General features: G+C 47.6%; 1 pseudogene; it reads left to right on the top strand.

Annotated features, from left to right (window-relative positions):
• The first annotated feature begins 6,327 nt into the window (after positions 1–6,327).
• The window catches only part of LOC123732686 (ankyrin repeat and KH domain-containing protein 1-like), a 19,965-nt pseudogene continuing 9,842 nt past the window's right edge, over positions 6,328–16,450 (top strand).

Here is a 16,450-nt window from a genome sequence, read left to right as displayed (position 1 = left end):
CGCGCTACGTCTGAGCCCGGCCCCGCACAATCAAATCAATTGCGGTCGGACTCCCTCTAGTCATTTTTGTCCCTTAATGATTTCATCAGACAGGTTGCTTAAAGCATCAGACACGCTCAGTGCATGTAGTTGATTTTATTAAAATGCATAGGATGTCTATATATGGAAAAATACAAGTTCTAAAGAGCAAACGACTCTCGGTCGACGGATATTTTTTGGGGTGTCATGGACAGCCCTAGTCGACATACTCTAGCTCTGACCCATTCAGGATGAAATGTTAGGAGGGCAGGCAGGTTGAGCTAGTTTTGTTGGTGTTGGTAAGGTCAGAGAAGGCATGTTGTGAGTGGTTGTCAGACCATCTTGAACAATCCTCTGAGAACCCTAGGTCGCTGACTGTTGAACAAGATGTGCTGGTTAACAGAAGGCTTTAGCCAGATGAATATAAACAGCCTCTTAATTCTGCTTGTTGTCAAAAGCCCATGGGATGTTGTTTAGACAGGAAATACAACCATCAACCCCCCAGACCTTAGCCCTCCACTACTTCCCTTGGCCTGCCTGCCCGCCTGGGGCAACGTTGTGAAATCCTTCTGACAGCCAGGTGTTGGCTAAGGTTTGACTCAGTCACACAGGCAGAGGGTAAACTTTTCTGTTGCAAAGATGGTTGCGTTCTGTATGGCTGTGTCTTGTGAACTCTGATCCAGCTTTGCTTGTGAGTGATGTCATCTTTACTTCACTGTTGTGTAGGGCTTGCAAGTTAACAATTTCACTGTACTTATGCATGTGGCAACTACAACTTGAAACTTCTACTTCCACTAATGTAGGTTAGAGGCAAACATCAGGGGGAGAGTTGGGATCATTCTAGCTTGCACTCACTTTCTCCCACATCTCTGGTGTCAACTCGCACACACAGTATTTTGGCTTGGATGGCCTCCCTGGATGGGAAGTGGATCTTGCTCCTTGTGAAATAGGTCCTTCAGTCTAGGCTAACAGAACAAGCAGCGTCCCCGCGTCTCGGTCCTCTCCCTCCCCCGCGTCTCGGTCCTCTCCCTCCCCGCGTCTCGGTCCTCTCCCTTCCCTGCCACCCTGTAGACCCCATCTATAATTCACCACTAGCTAGCCCCCCTAGACACTAGCTAGCCCTGTAGACCAGGGGTGGGTAATTCCAGTCCTTGAGGGCCTGATTGGTGCCACAGTTTTGCCCCAGCCAACACACCTGACCCCAATAATCACCCTAATCATGATCTTCAGCAATGTGATTAATCAGCTGTGTTTGCTAGGGATGGAGAAAGTTTTACACCAATCAGGCCCTCGAGGACTGGAGTTGCCTAACCGTGCCCTAGACGCTAGCTGGCCCCCTAGACGCCAGCTGGCCCCCTGGCCCTTTAGGTAGCACCCTCATCCCTATCTTAGACTAGTCTAGACCCCAGACACTTGGGGTTAGATCTGTGGGGACTGGGTCAGTCGGTTTAGGCAATATGTCTACATTTCCTCCTAGTCTCTCAGGGGGAAAGATGGAGCAGCTCTTACAGTGTGAAGACCTTTTAACATGTACACATACACTGTACAAAATATAGGTAGACCGATTAGGATTTTTCAACGCCGATACAAATAGCGATTTACTGGAGGACCAAAAAACGATACCGATTTTAATCAGCCTATTTATTTATTTAGTTATTGATATATATTTGTAATAATGACAATTACAACAATACTGAATGAACACTTATATTTTAACTTAATATAATACATAAATAACATCTATTTAGTCTCAAATAAATAATGAAACATGTTCAATTTGGTTTAAATAATGCAAAAACAGTGTTGGAGAAGAAAGTAAAAGTGCAATATGTGCCATGTAAAAAAGCTAACGTTTAAGTTCCTTGCTCAGAACATGAGAACATATGAAATCTGGTGATTTAATATTCCCAGTTAAGAAGTTTTAGGTTGTAGTTATTATAGGACTATTTCTCTCCTATACCATTTGTATTTCTTATACCTTTGACTATTGGATGTTCTAATAGGCGCTATAGTATTGCCAGCCTAATCTCAGGAGTTGAATAGTGCTGTGCTTCAAGCATTACGAAGAGCTGCTGGCAAACGCAGTAAAGTTTGAATGAATGTTTACGAGCCTGCTGCTGCCTACCACCGCTCAGTCAGACTGCTCTATCAAATCATCGACTTAATTATAATATAATAAACACAGAATTACGAGCCTTTGATCATTAATATGGTCAAATCCAACTCATTTTGAAAACGTTTATTCTTTCAGTGAAATACGGAACCGTTCCGTATTTTATTGAACGGTGCCATCCCTAAGTCTTAAATATTACTGTTACATTGCACAACCTCCGATGTTATGTTATAATTATGTAAAATTCTGGCAAATTATTTCGCAACGAGCCAGGCGGCCCAAACTGTTGCATATACCCTGACTCTGCGTGCAATGAACGCAAGAGAAGTGACACAATTTCCCAAGTTAATATTGCCTGCTAACATGATTTTATTTAAGCTAAATATGCATGTTTAAAAATATATACTTCTGTGTATTGATTTTAACCTGTTAGGGACAGACGTTCCGCTAGCGGAACGCCTCACCAATATCAAATGGTATAGCGTGGCGAAATACAAATACCTCAAAATGCTATAACTTCAATTTCTCAAACATATGACTATTTTACACCATTTTAAAGACAAGACTCTCGTTAATCTAACCACCTTGTCCAATTTCAAAAGGCTTTACAGCGAAAGCAAAACATTAGATTATGTCAGGAGAGTACCTTGCCAAAAATAATCACACAGCCATTTTCAAAGCAAGCATATATGTCACAAAAACCAAAACCACAGCTAAATGCAGCACTAACCTTTTGATCTTCATCAGATGACACTCCTAGGACATTATGTTATACAATGCATGCATGTTTTGTTCAATCAAGTTCATATTTATATCAAAAACCAGCTTTTTACATTAGCATGTGCTGTTCAGAACTAGCATACCCACCACAAACTTCCAGTGAATTTACTAAATTACTCACGATAAACTTTGACAAAAAACAACAATTATTTTAAGAATTATAGATACAGAACTCCTTTATGCAATCGCGGTGTCAGATTTTAAAATAGCTTTTCGGCGAAAGCGCATTTTGCAATATTCTGAGTACATAGCCCGGCCATCATGGCAAGCTAATTTGACACCCACCAAGTTTGGCCCTCACCAAACTCAGATTTACTCTAAGAAAAATTGGACTACCTTTGCTGTTCTTCGTCAGAATGCACTCCAAAGACTTCTACTTCAACAACAAATGTTGTTTTGGTTCCATATAATCCATAGTTATATTCAAATACCTCCGTTTTGTTTGTGCGTTCAAGTCACTATCCGAAGGGGGACGAGCAAGCGCATTTCGTGACAAAAAATGTCAAAATATTCCATTACCGTACCTGAAGCATGTCAAACGCTGTTTAAAATCAATTTTTATGCTATTTTTCTCATAAAATAGCAATAATATTCCAACCGGGCGACGTTGTATTCATTCAAAGGCTGAAAGAAAAAAATGGAGTCGTCTCGTGGACGCGCATCTCCAGTGTCATTGTTCCCTGCCTGACCACTCACAAAAACTCCTGCTGTTTTTCACCCAGAGACTGCAGAGACGTCATTGTCTTTCTGGCGCCTTCTGAGAGCCAATGGAAGCCTTAGAGAATGTCACGTTACAGCAGAGATGCTGTATTTTCGATAGAGATGCCACAGAAGGAGAACAAATTGTCAGACAGGGCACTTCCTGTATGGAATCTACTCTGGTTTTGGCCTGCCATATGAGTTCTGTTATACTCACAGACACCATTCAAACAGTCTTAGAAACTTTAGAGTGTTTTCTATCCAAATCTACTAATTATATGGTTATTGTAGTTTCTGGGCAGGAGTAGTAACCAGTTTAAATCGGGTACGTTTTTTATCCGGCCGTGAAAATTGGGGCATTCCCTGTAGCTCAGGGGCATTCCCTGTAGCTCAGTTGGTAGAGCATGGTGTTTGCAACGCCAGGGTTGTGGGTTCGATTCCCACGGGGGGCCAGCACAGAAAAAAAAATGTATGAAATTGTATGAAATGTATGCATTCACTACTGTAAGTCGCTCTGGATAAGAGCGTCTGCTAAATGACTAAAATGTAAATGTAAAATACTGCCCCCTATCCCAAACAGGTTTTAAGAAAGGCATTGTTTTTTGGAATATTTTATTTTTTAATTTTCCAATTTAGAACATTCAAAACAAAAATGAAAAGATATTAGACAACAATATGAGTGACAGTAACAGACGAGTGTAAAATAATAATTGTTTATACAAAAATACAATAAATAAAAGTCATAATAAAAAAGAATGAGACATTGGATCATATGGTCACCTGTCATATTATACATTACGTGTGAAACATTGTGAGGATTATATAGAGATTCAATCAATGTGATGTGAGGAGATTCTCCATATCGATGTGATGTGAAGGGAGATTCTCCATATCGATGTGAGGAGATTCTCCATATCGATGTGATGGGAGGGGAGGAGATTCTCCATATCGATGTGATGGGAGGGGAGATTCTCCATATCGATGTGATGGGAGGGGAGATTCTCCATATCGATGTGATGGGAGGGAGATTCTCCATATCGATGTGATGGGAGGGGAGATTCTCCATATCGATGTGATGGGAGGGGAGATTCTCCATATCGATGTGATGGGAGGGGAGATTCTCCATATCGATGTGATGGGAGGGGAGATTCTCCATATCGATGTGAGGGGAGATTCTCCATGTAGTTAATAAAAGGTTGCCAAATTCAGTAAAATGTCTAACTTATTCCTCAAGCAGTAAGTGATTTCTCCAGTGGGATACAACTATTAACTTCCGATAGCCACATGCAACTGGCAGGGGGAATCCGATTTCCATTTCAATGCAATACATTTCTTGGCAATAGCTGGCAATATTTCTGTTAGCTTTATAGTATGACTTTGCCTAAGATTGGAGTTAGTCAAGTTACCCAGTAGACAGACCTACGGGTCTAAAGGGAATGCAACCCCGTGGATTGAGGATATGGTATCGCATACCCCCTGCCAGAAACCATGTAGTTTTGAACACTGCCAAGTGGAATGGAGGAATATTCCTTCATCTGAGCCACATCTAAAACATAGGGAGGAGATATCAGGGTTGAACTGCAGTCTAGATGGGGTGATATAGAGCTGATGGAGGAAATTAAACTGGATCAGTCTGTATCTGGACTTCAATGTGGAAGTAACACCATCCCTGCATAGGTCACTCCATAGTCCCTCATCAAGATGAATGCCCAGATCTTTTTCCCATCTAAGTCTGGGTTTATCTAGCTCAGGCAGGGGTAATCCTGACATAAGAGCATCGTAAACACGGGGGGGAAAGGCATTGATGTTTATGGTTGGGTACATTCGTTACAACGATTGTGCTTTTGTTAAATCAACACCCGTTTGACGAAGTAGGCTGTGATTCGATGATAAATGAACAGGCACCGCATTGATTATATGCAACGCTGGACAAGCTAGTTAACCTAGTAATATCATCAACCATGTGTAGTTAACTAGTGATTATGTTGAGATTGATTGTTTTTTATAAGTTTAATGCTAGCGAGCAACTTACCTTGGCTTCTTGCTGCACTCGCATAACAGGTGGTCAGCCTGCCACCCAGTCTCCTCGTGGAATGCAAAGTAATCGGCCATGCCGATTAATCTGTCAACCTCTAGTACAAAACATTAGGAACGCCTTCCTAATATTGAGTTGCACCCCCTCTCAGAACAGCCTCAATTAATTGGGGCATGGACTCTACAAGGTGTCGAAAGCGTTCCACAGGGATGCTGGCCCATGTTGACTACAATGCTTCCCACAGTTGTCGACTTGAGTGGTGGACCATACGCTGGCACCTACTACCATAGCCTGTTCAAAGGCACTTCAGTCTGTTGTCTTGCCCATTCACACTCTGTATGTTACACAATCCATGTCTCAATTGTCTCCAGGCTTATCCTTCTTTAACCTGGCTCCTCCCCTTCATCTACACTGATTGAAGTGGATTTAACAAGTGACATCAATAAGCGATCATAGCTTTCACCTGGATTCACCTGGTCAGTCTCATGGAAAGAGCAGGTGTTCCTAATGTTTTGTACGCTCAGTGTATACACCCAAGACAGTGAAGCTTGTCAAATCAGTTTTCCTGACTTGGATCTAACCCATGCTTGTGTTTTCTGTGTTTTTTTTATGAATGCCTCTACTAACCATGGATTGGCTGTGGCTGGACTTGCCTCTACGATCAACTGCCTGGCTTCATTGGTATGGTTTTGCCCCCATGCCTGTGTTTCCTGTGATGACCTTTAACCCGGAAGGCATTGGTAAACTGTCAACTGCGGATGGTAAGCGTTCGCAGATCCCGAGGTGCTGCGGAGGCTGACGTCGTCAGTGAGCTGTGCCCTGGACGAGGCGGCTGCTGCCCTGACGCGCATGAGAGCAGAGAACACACTCAACGCTGGCCAGGCCGACAAGTATGTATCTACCCCAGTCTGTAAATGAAATCAGTTTGTTGCTCAAATACACATGTTCAGCAGATGTTATTGTGGGTGTAGCAAAATGCTTGTGTTTCTAGCTCCAACAGTGCAGTAATATCTAACAATACACAACAATACACACAAACTTAAAAGAATGGAATTAAAGAATATATAAATATTAGGGACGAGCAATGTTGGCGTGGCATTGACTAGAATACAGTAGAATAGAATACAGTGTATATACATATGAGATGAGTAAAGCAAAAATATGTAAACATTATTAAGTGACTAGTGTTCCATTATTAAAGTGACTAGTGGTCCATTATTAAAGTGACTTGTGTTCCATTATTAAAGTGACCAGTGTTCCATTATTGAAGTGGCCAGTGATTTCAAGTCTATTTATGTAGGGCAGAAGCCTCTAAGGTGCAGGGTTACATAGCCATCACATACCTAGTGATGGCTGTTTAACAGTCTGATGGCCTTGAGATAGAAGCTGTTTTTCAATCTCTCGGTTCCAGCTTTGATGCACTTGTACTGACCTCGCCTTCTGGATGATAGCGGGGTGAACAGGCAGTGGCTCGGGTGGTTGTTGTCCTTGATGATATTTTTGGCCTTCCTGTGACAACGGGTGGTGTAGGTGTCCTGGAGGGCAGATAGCTTGCACCCGGTGATGCGTTGTGCAGACCTCACTACCCTCTGGAGAGCCTTCCGGTTATGGGCGGAGCAGCTGCCGTACCAGGCGGTGATACAGCCCGACAGGACGCTCTCGATTGTGCATCTGTAAAAGTTTGAGTGTTTTTGGTGACGAGCCAAATTTCATCAGCCTCCTGATGTTGCCCCTTCTACACCACACTGTCTGTGTGGGTGGATCATTTCAGTTTGTCAGTGATGTTTACGCCGAGGAACTTGAAGTTTTCCACCTGCTCCAATGCTGTCCCTTCGATGTGGATAGAGGGGTGCTCCTTCTGCTGTTTCCTGACGTCCACACTCCGAGTTTTGTCGGCATTGAGTGTGAGGTTATTTTCCAGACACCACACTCCGAGGGCCCTCACCTCCTCCCTGTAGGCTGTCTCGTCGTTGTTGGTAATCAAGCCTACCACTGTAGTGTCGTCTGAAAACATGATTGAGTTGGAGGAGTGCATGGCCACGCAGTCATGGGTGAACAGGGAGTACAGGAGAGGGCTGAGCACGCACCCTTGTTGGTCCCCAGTGTTGAGGGTCAGCTTCACCACCTGGGGGTGGCTCGTCAGGAAGTCCAAGACCCAGTTGTAGAGGGCGGGGTTGAGACCCAGGGTCCGAGCTTAATGATGAGCTTGGAGGGTACTACGGTGTTAAATGTTGAGCTATAGTCAATGAACATTCTTACATAGGTATTCCTCTTGTCCAGATGGGATAGGGCAGTGTGCAGTGTGATGGCGATTACATGGTCTGTGGATCTATTGGGTCAGTAAGCAAATTGAAGTGGGTTTATGGTGACAGGTAAGGTGGAGGTGATATGATCCTTGACTAGTCTCTCAAAGCACTTCATGATGACAGAAGTGAGTGCTACGGGGCGATAGTCATTTAGTTCAGTTACCTTCGCTTTCTTGGGTACAGGAACAATGGTGGACATCTTGAAGCATGTGGGGACAATAGACTGGGGTAGGGAGCGATTGAATATGTCCGTAAACACACCAGCCAGCTGGTCTGAGGTGCTCTGAGGACGCGGCTAGGGATGCCGTCTGGGCCGGCAGCCTTGCGAGGGTTAACACGCTTTAATGTCTTCCGTCGACCACGGAGAAGGAGAGCCCACAGTCCTTGGTAGCGGGCCGTTGGTGGCACTGTTATCCTCAAAGCGGGTGAAGATGTTTAGCTTGTCCGGGAGCAAAACGTCAGGGTCCGAGACCTCTTTGTAGTCTGTGATTGTCTGTAGACCCTGCCACAATCAATCAGTGTGTTACCTCTGATCAATCAGTCAGTGTGTTACCTCTGATCAATCAGTCAGTGTGTTACCTCTGATCAATCAGTCAGTGTGTTACCTCTGATCAATCAGTCAGTGTGTTACCTCTGATCAATCAGTCAGTGTGTTACCTCTGATCAATCAGTCAGTGTGTTACCTCTGGGATCAATCAGTCAGTGTGTTACCTCTGGGATCAATCAGTCAGTGTGTTACCTCTGGGATCAATCAGTCAGTGTGTTACCTCTGATCAATCAGTCAGTGTGTTACCTCTGATCAATCAGTCAGTGTGTTACCTCTGGGATCAATCAGTCAGTGTGTTACCTCTGGGATCAATCAGTCAGTGTGTTACCTCTGGGATCAATCAGTCAGTGTGTTACCTCTGGGATCAATCAGTCAGTGTGTTACCTCTGGGATCAATCAGTCAGTGTGTTACCTCTGGGATCAATCAGTCAGTGTGTTACCTCTGGGATCAATCAGTCAGTGTGTTACCTCTGGGATCAATCAGTCAGTGTGTTACCTCTGGGATCAATCAGTCAGTGTGTTACCTCTGGGATCAATCAGTCAGTGTGTTATCTCTGGGATCAATCAGTCAGTGTGTTATCTCTGGGATCAATCAGTCAGTGTGTTACCTCTGGGATCAATCAGTCAGTGTGTTACCTCTGGGATCAATCAGTCAGTGTGTTACCTCTGGGATCAATCAGTCAGTGTGTTACCTCTGATCAATCAGTCAGTGTGTTACCTCTGGGATCAATCAGTCAGTGTGTTACCTCTGGGATCAATCAGTCAGTGTGTTACCTCTGATCAATCAGTCAGTGTGTTACCTCTGGGATCAATCAGTCAGTGTGTTACCTCTGGGATCAATCAGTCAGTGTGTTACCTCTGGGATCAATCAGTCAGTGTGTTACCTCTGGGATCAATCAGTCAGTGTGTTACCTCTGGGATCAATCAGTCAGTGTGTTACCTCTGGGATCAATGTCTGGGAGTTTTTCTTTCAAAATAATAGTAGTGTGATTGAGGTGTGTGTACAGTATGTAAGGGCCGTGTGTGTTCTGCTGTCACAGGGGCAGTAATTGTAGCAGTCTGGTTATTTTCAGCCGGAGTCTAGCGGAGGCGTGTTCGGACGGAGACGTGAACGCCGTGAGGAAGCTGCTAGACGAGGGGCGGAGCGTCAACGAACACACTGAGGAAGGAGAGAGTCTTCTCTGCCTCGCCTGCTCTGCTGGATACTATGAGCTCGCACAGGTGTGTGTGAGAGAGAGACAGTGCAGTGTGTGAGAGAGAACAGTGCAGTGTGTGAGAGAGAGAACAGTGCAGTGTGTGAGAGAGAGAACAGTGCAGTGTGTGAGAGAGAGAACAGTGCAGTGTGTGAGAGAGAGAACAGTGCAGTGTGTGAGAGAGAGAACAGTGCAGTGTGAGAGAGACAACAGTGCAGTGTGTGAGAGAGACAACAGTGCAGTGTGTGAGAGAGAGAACAGTGCAGTGTGTGAGAGAGAGAACAGTGCAGTGTGTGAGAGAGAGAACAGTGCAGTGTGTGAGAGAGAGAACAGTGCAGTGTGTGAGAGAGAGAACAGTGCAGTGTGTGAGAGAGAGAACAGTGCAGTGTGTGAGAGAGAGAACAGTGCAGTGTGTGAGAGAGAGAACAGTGCAGTGTGTGAGAGAGAGAACAGTGCAGTGTGTGAGAGAGAGAACAGTGCAGTGTGTGTGTGTGTGTGTGTGTGAGAGAGAGCAGTGCAATGTGAGAGAGAACAGTGCAGTGTAATGTGAGAGAGAGAACAGTGCAATGTGTGAGAGAGAGAACAGTGCAATGTGATAGAGAGAGAACTGCAGTGTGAGAGAGAGAGAACAGTGCAGTGTGAGAGAGAGAGAACAGTGCAATGTGAGAGAGAGAGAACAGTGCAGTGTGTGTGTGTGTGAGAGAGAGAACAGTGCAGTGTGTGAGAGAGAGAACAGTGCAGTGTGTGAGAGAGAGAACAGTGCAGTGTGTGAGAGAGAGAACAGTGCAGTGTGTGAGAGAGAGAACAGTGCAGTGTGTGAGAGAGAGAACAGTGCAGTGTGAGAGAGAGAACAGTGCAGTGTGAGAGAGACAACAGTGCAGTGTGTGAGAGAGACAACAGTGCAGTGTGTGAGAGAGAGAACAGTGCAGTGTGTGAGAGAGAGAACAGTGCAGTGTGTGAGAGAGAGAACAGTGCAGTGTGTGAGAGAGAGAACAGTGCAGTGTGTGAGAGAGAGAACAGTGCAGTGTGTGAGAGAGAGAACAGTGCAGTGTGTGAGAGAGAGAACAGTGCAGTGTGTGAGAGAGAGAACAGTGCAGTGTGTGTGTGTGTGTGTGTGTGAGAGAGAGCAGTGCAATGTGAGAGAGAACAGTGCAGTGTAATGTGAGAGAGAGAACAGTGCAATGTGTGAGAGAGAGAACAGTGCAATGTGAGAGAGAGAGAACTGCAGTGTGAGAGAGAGAGAACAGTGCAGTGTGAGAGAGAGAGAACAGTGCAATGTGAGAGAGAGAGAACAGTGCAGTGTGTGTGTGTGTGTGAGAGAGAGAACAGTGCAGTGTGTGTGTGTGTGTGTGTGAGAGAGAGAGAACAGTGCAGTGTGTGTGTGTGTGAGAGAGAGTGCAGTGCAGTGTGTGTGTGTGTGAGAGAGAGAACAGTGCAGTGTGTGAGAGAGAGAACAGTGCAGTGTGTGTGTGTGTGTGTGAGAGAGAGAACAGTGCAGTGTGTGTGTGTGTGTGTGTGAGAGAGAGAGAACAGTGCAGTGTGTGTGTGTGTGTGTGTGTGAGAGAGAGAACAGTGCAGTGTGTGTGTGTGTGAGAGAGAACAGTGCAGTGTGTGTGTGTGTGTGTGTGTGTGTGTGTGTGTGTGTGTGTGTGTGTGTGTGTGTGTGTGTGTGTGTGTGTGTGTGTGTGTGTGTGTGTGTGTGTGTGTGTAGAGAGAGAGAGCAGTGCAGTGTGTGTGTGTGAGAGAGAGAACAGTGCAGTGTGAGAGAGAGAAACAGTGCAGTGTGTGTGTGAGAGAGAACAGTGTGTGTGTGAGAGAGAGAGAACAGTGCAGTGTGTGTGTGTGTGTGTAGAGAGAGAACAGTGCAGTGTGTGTGAGAGAGAGAGAACAGTGCAGTGTGTGTGAGAGAGAGAGAACAGTGCAGTGTGTGCTGAGAGAGAGAACAGTGCAGTGTGTGTGTGTGTGTGAGAGAGAGAGAACAGTGCAGTGTGTGTGTGTGTGTGTGTGGAGAGAGAGAGAACAGTGCAGTGTGTGTGTGTGTGTGTGTGAGAGAGAGAGAACAGTGCGGTGTGTGTGTGTGTGTGTGTGTGTGTGAGAGAGAGAGAACAGTGCAGTGTGTGTGTGTGTGAGAGAGAGAACAGTGCAGTGTGTGTGTGTGTGAGAGAGAGAACAGTGCAGTGTGTGTGTGTGTGTGTGAGAGAGAACAGTGCAGTGTGTGTGTGTGTGGAGAGAGAGAACAGTGCAGTGTGTGTGTGTGTGTGTGTGTGTGAGAGAGAGCAGTGCAGTGTGTGTGTGTGTGAGAGAGAGAACAGTGCAGTGTGAGAGAGCGAGAACAGTGCAGTGTGAGAGAGAGAGAACAGTGCAGTGTGTGTGTGTGTGAGAGAGAACAGTGTGTGTGTGAGAGAGAGAGAACAGTGCAGTGTGTGTGTGTGTGTGTGTGAGAGAGAACAGTGCAGTGTGTGTGAGAGAGAGAACAGTGCAGTGTGTGTGTGTGAGAGAGAGAGAACAGTGCAGTGTGTGTGTGTGTGAGAGAGAACAGTGCAGTGTGTGTGTGTGTGAGAGAGAGAACAGTGCAGTGTGTGTGTGTGAGAGAGAGAACAGTGCAGTGTGTGTGTGTGTGAGAGAGAGAACAGTGCAGTGTGTGTGTGAGAGAGAGAACAGTGCAGTGTGTGTGTGTGTGTGTGTGTGTGTGAGAGAGAGAGCAGTGCAGTGTGTGTGTGTGTGAGAGAGAGAACAGTGCAGTGTGAGAGAGCGAGAACAGTGCAGTGTGAGAGAGAGAGAACAGTGCAGTGTGTGTGTGTGGAGAGAGAACAGTGCAGTGTGTGTGTGTGTGAGAGAGAGACAGTGCAGTGTGTGTGTGTGTGTGTGAGAGAGAACAGTGCAGTGTGTGTGTGTGTGAGAGAGAGAACAGTGCAGTGTGTGTGAGAGAGAACAGTGCAGTGTGTGTGAGAGAGAACAGTGCAGTGTGAGAGAGAGAGAACAGTGCAGTGTGAGAGAGAGAGAGAACAGTGCAGTGTGAGAGAGAGAGAACAGTGCAGTGTGTGTGTGTGTGTGAGAGAGAGAGAACAGTGCAGTGTGTGTGTGTGTGAGAGAGAGAGAGAACAGTGCAGTGTGTGTGTGTGTGAGAGAGAGAGAGAACAGTGCAGTGTGTGTGTGTGGAGAGAGAGAACAGTGCAGTGTGTGTGTGTGAGAGAGAGAACAGTGCAGTGTGTGTGTGTGTGGAGAGAGAGAACAGTGCAGTGTGTGTGTGAGAGAGAGAACAGTGCAGTGTGTGTGTGTGTGTGTGTGTGTGAGAGAGAGAGCAGTGCAGTGTGTGTGTGTGTGAGAGAGAGAACAGTGCAGTGTGAGAGAGCGAGAACAGTGCAGTGTGAGAGAGAGAGACAGTGCAGTGTGTGTGTGTGTGAGAGAGAACAGTGCAGTGTGTGTGTGTGGAGAGAGAGAACAGTGCAGTGTGTGTGTGTGTGTGTGAGAGAGAACAGTGCAGTGTGTGTGTGTGTGTGAGAGAGAGAACAGTGCAGTGTGTGTGAGAGAGAACAGTGCAGTGTGTGTGAGAGAGAACAGTGCAGTGTGAGAGAGAGAGAACAGTGCAGTGTGAGAGAGAGAGAACAGTGCAGTGTGTGTGTGTGTGAGAGAGAGAGAACAGTGCAGTGTGTGTGTGTGAGAGAGAGAGAGAACAGTGCAGTGTGTGTGTGTGGAGAGAGAGAGAGAACAGTGCAGTGTGTGTGTGTGTGTGGTGAGAGAGAGAGAACAGTGCAGTGTGTGTGTGTGAGAGAGAGAGAGAACAGTGCAGTGTGTGTGTGTGTGTGTGAGAGAGAGAGAACAGTGCAGTGTGTGTGTGTGTGAGAGAGAGAACAGTGCAGTGTGTGTGTGTGTGTGTGTGAGAGAGAGAGAGAGGTGTCTAATGGTCCTTTAAAAAAGTCATTTTAGTAACTTTGGTGTCTCCTTTTTGGGGGGGTGAGGTCAGGATGAGGTGGAGTCCCCCACAAACACTCTACACCATACATTTACATTATATGACCTCTGATCCCCGACCCCTGCTGTGATTGGTTGTTAGGTGCTGCTGGCCATGCATGCCAATGTGGAGGACCGGGGGATTAAAGGTGACATCACGCCCCCTGATGGCGGCCGCGAGCGGCGGTTACGTTGACATCGTCAAGCTGCTCCTGGTCCACGGGGCTGATGCCAACGCACAGTCCTCCACCGGTACGAATACACACTCCTTTTCCATCTGCCTTGTGTGTGTGGTTATTTATTGTCATTTTCTGTCCAAACCAAAGTGTTTAGATTTCTGCTTGGATAATATGTATCTATGCTCCATCCACCTGGCCCCATTGAGTTGAATTAAGTCACCTGGCCCCATTGAGTTGAATTAAGTCACCTGGCCCCATCGAGTTGAATTAAAACACCTGGCCCCATCGAGTTGAATTAAAACACCTGGCCCCATCGAGTTGAATTAAATCACCTGGCCCCATCGAGTTGAATTAAATCACCTGGCCCCATCGAGTTGAATTAAATCACCTGGCCCCATTGAGTTGAATTAAGTCACCTGGCCCCATTGAGTTGAATTAAGTCACCTGGCCCCATTGAGTTGAATTAAGTCACCTGGCCCCATTGAGTTGAATTAAGTCACCTGGCCCCATTGAGTTGAATTAAGTCACCTGGCCCCATTGAGTTGAATTAAGCCACCTGGCCCCATTGAGTTGAATTAAGTCACCTGGCCCCATTGAGTTGAATTAAGTCACCTGGCCCCATTGAGTTGAATTAAGTCACCTGGCCCCATTGAGTTGAATTAAGTCACCTGGCCCCATTGAGTTGAATTAAGTCACAACATCACAAACATACTCCTTCTCTCCCCCTCCCTCTGTAGGTAACACGGCCCTGACGTACGGTCTCTCTCTCCCTCTGTAGGTAACGCGGCCCTGACGTACGGTCTCTCTCTCTCCCTCTGTAGGTAACGCGGCCCTGACGTACGGTCTCTCTCTCCCTCTGTAGGTACGCGGCCCTGACGTACGGTCTCTCTCTCTCCCTCTGTAGGTAACGCGGCCCTGACGTACGGTCTCTCTCTCTCCCTCTGTAGGTGCGCGGCCCTGACGTACGGTCTCTCTCCCTCTGTAGGTAACACGGCCCTGACGTACGGTCTCTCTCTCTCCTCTGTAGGTAACACGGCCCTGACGTACGGTCTCTCTCCCTCCCTCTGTAGGTAACGCGGCCCTGACGTACGGTCTCTCTCCCTCTGTAGGTAACGCGGCCCTGACGTACGGTCTCTCTCCCTCTGTAGGTAACGCGGCCCTGACGTGCGGTCTCTCTCCCTCTGTAGGTAGCGGCCCTGACGTACGGTCTCTCTCTCTCCCTCTGTAGGTAAACGCGCCCTGACGTACGGTCTCTCTCTCCCTCTGTAGGTAACGGCCCTGACGTACGGTCTCTCTCTCTCCCTCTGTAGGTAACGCGCCCTGACGTACGGTCTCTCTCTCTCCCCTCTGTAGGTAACGCGGCCCTGACGTCGGTCTCTCTCTCTCTCCCTCTGTAGGTAACGCTGCCCTGACGTACGGTCTCTCTCTCTCCCTCTGTAGGTAACGCGGCCCTGACGTACGGTCTCTCTCTCTCCTCTGTAGGTAACGGCCCTGACGTACGGTCTCTCTCTCTCCCTCTGTAGGTAACGCGGCCCTGACGTACGGTCTCTCTCTCTCCCTCTGTAGGTAATGCGGCCCTGACGTACGGTCTCTCTCCCTCTGTAGGTAACACGGCCCTGACGTACGGTCTCTCTCTCTCCCTCTGTAGGTAACGCGGCCCTGACCCCTCTGTAGGTAACACGGCCCCTGACGTACGGTCTCTCTCTCTCCCTCTGTAGGTACGCGCCCTGACGTACGGTCTCTCTCTCTCCCTCTCTGTAGGTAACGCGGCCCTGACGTACGGTCTCTCTCTCCCTCTGTAGGTAACACGGCCCTGACGTACGGTCTCTCTCTCTCCCTCTGTAGGTAACGCGGCCCTGACGTACGGTCTCTCTCCCTCTGTAGGTAACGCGGCCCTGACGTACGGTCTCTCTCTCCCTCTGTAGGTAACACGGCCCTGACGTACGGTCTCTCTCTCCCCTCTGTAGGTAACGCAGCCCTGACGTACGGTCTCACTCTCTCTCTCTGTAGGTACGCGGCCCTGACGTACGGTCTCTCTCTCTCTCCTCTGTAGGTAACGCGGCCCTGACGTACGGTCTCTCTCTCTCCCTCTGTAGGTAACGCGGCCCCTGACGTACGGTCTCTCTCTCTCCCTCTGTAGGTAACTGCGCCCTGACGCACGGTCTCTCTCTCTCCCTCTGTAGGTACGCGGCCCTGACGTACGGTCTCTCTCCCTCTGTAGGTAACGCGGCCCTGACGTACGGTCTCTCTCTCTCCCTCTGTAGGTAACGCGGCCCTGACGTACGGTCTCTCTCTCTCCCTCTGTAGGTAACGCGGCCCTGACGCCGGTCTCTCTCCCCTCTGTAGGTAACACGGCCCTGACGTACGGTCTCTCTCCCTCTGTAGGTAACACGGCCCTGACGTACGGTCTCTCTCTCTCCCTCTGTAGGTAACGCGGCCCTGACGTACGGTCTCTCTCCCTCTGTAGGTAACGCGGCCCTGACGTACGGTCTCTCTCTCCCTCTGTAGGTAACGCGGCCCTGACGTACGGTCTCTCTCCTCTCTGTAGGTAACACGGCCCTGACGTACGGTCTCTCTCTCTCCCTCTGTAGGTAAGCGGCCCTGACGTACGGTCTCTCTCCCTCTGTAG

This window comes from Salmo salar, unplaced genomic scaffold, assembly GCF_905237065.1.
Source record: "Salmo salar unplaced genomic scaffold, Ssal_v3.1, whole genome shotgun sequence".
NCBI lineage: Eukaryota > Metazoa > Chordata > Actinopteri > Salmoniformes > Salmonidae > Salmo > Salmo salar.
This window is presented reverse-complemented; position numbering and strand designations above follow the sequence as displayed.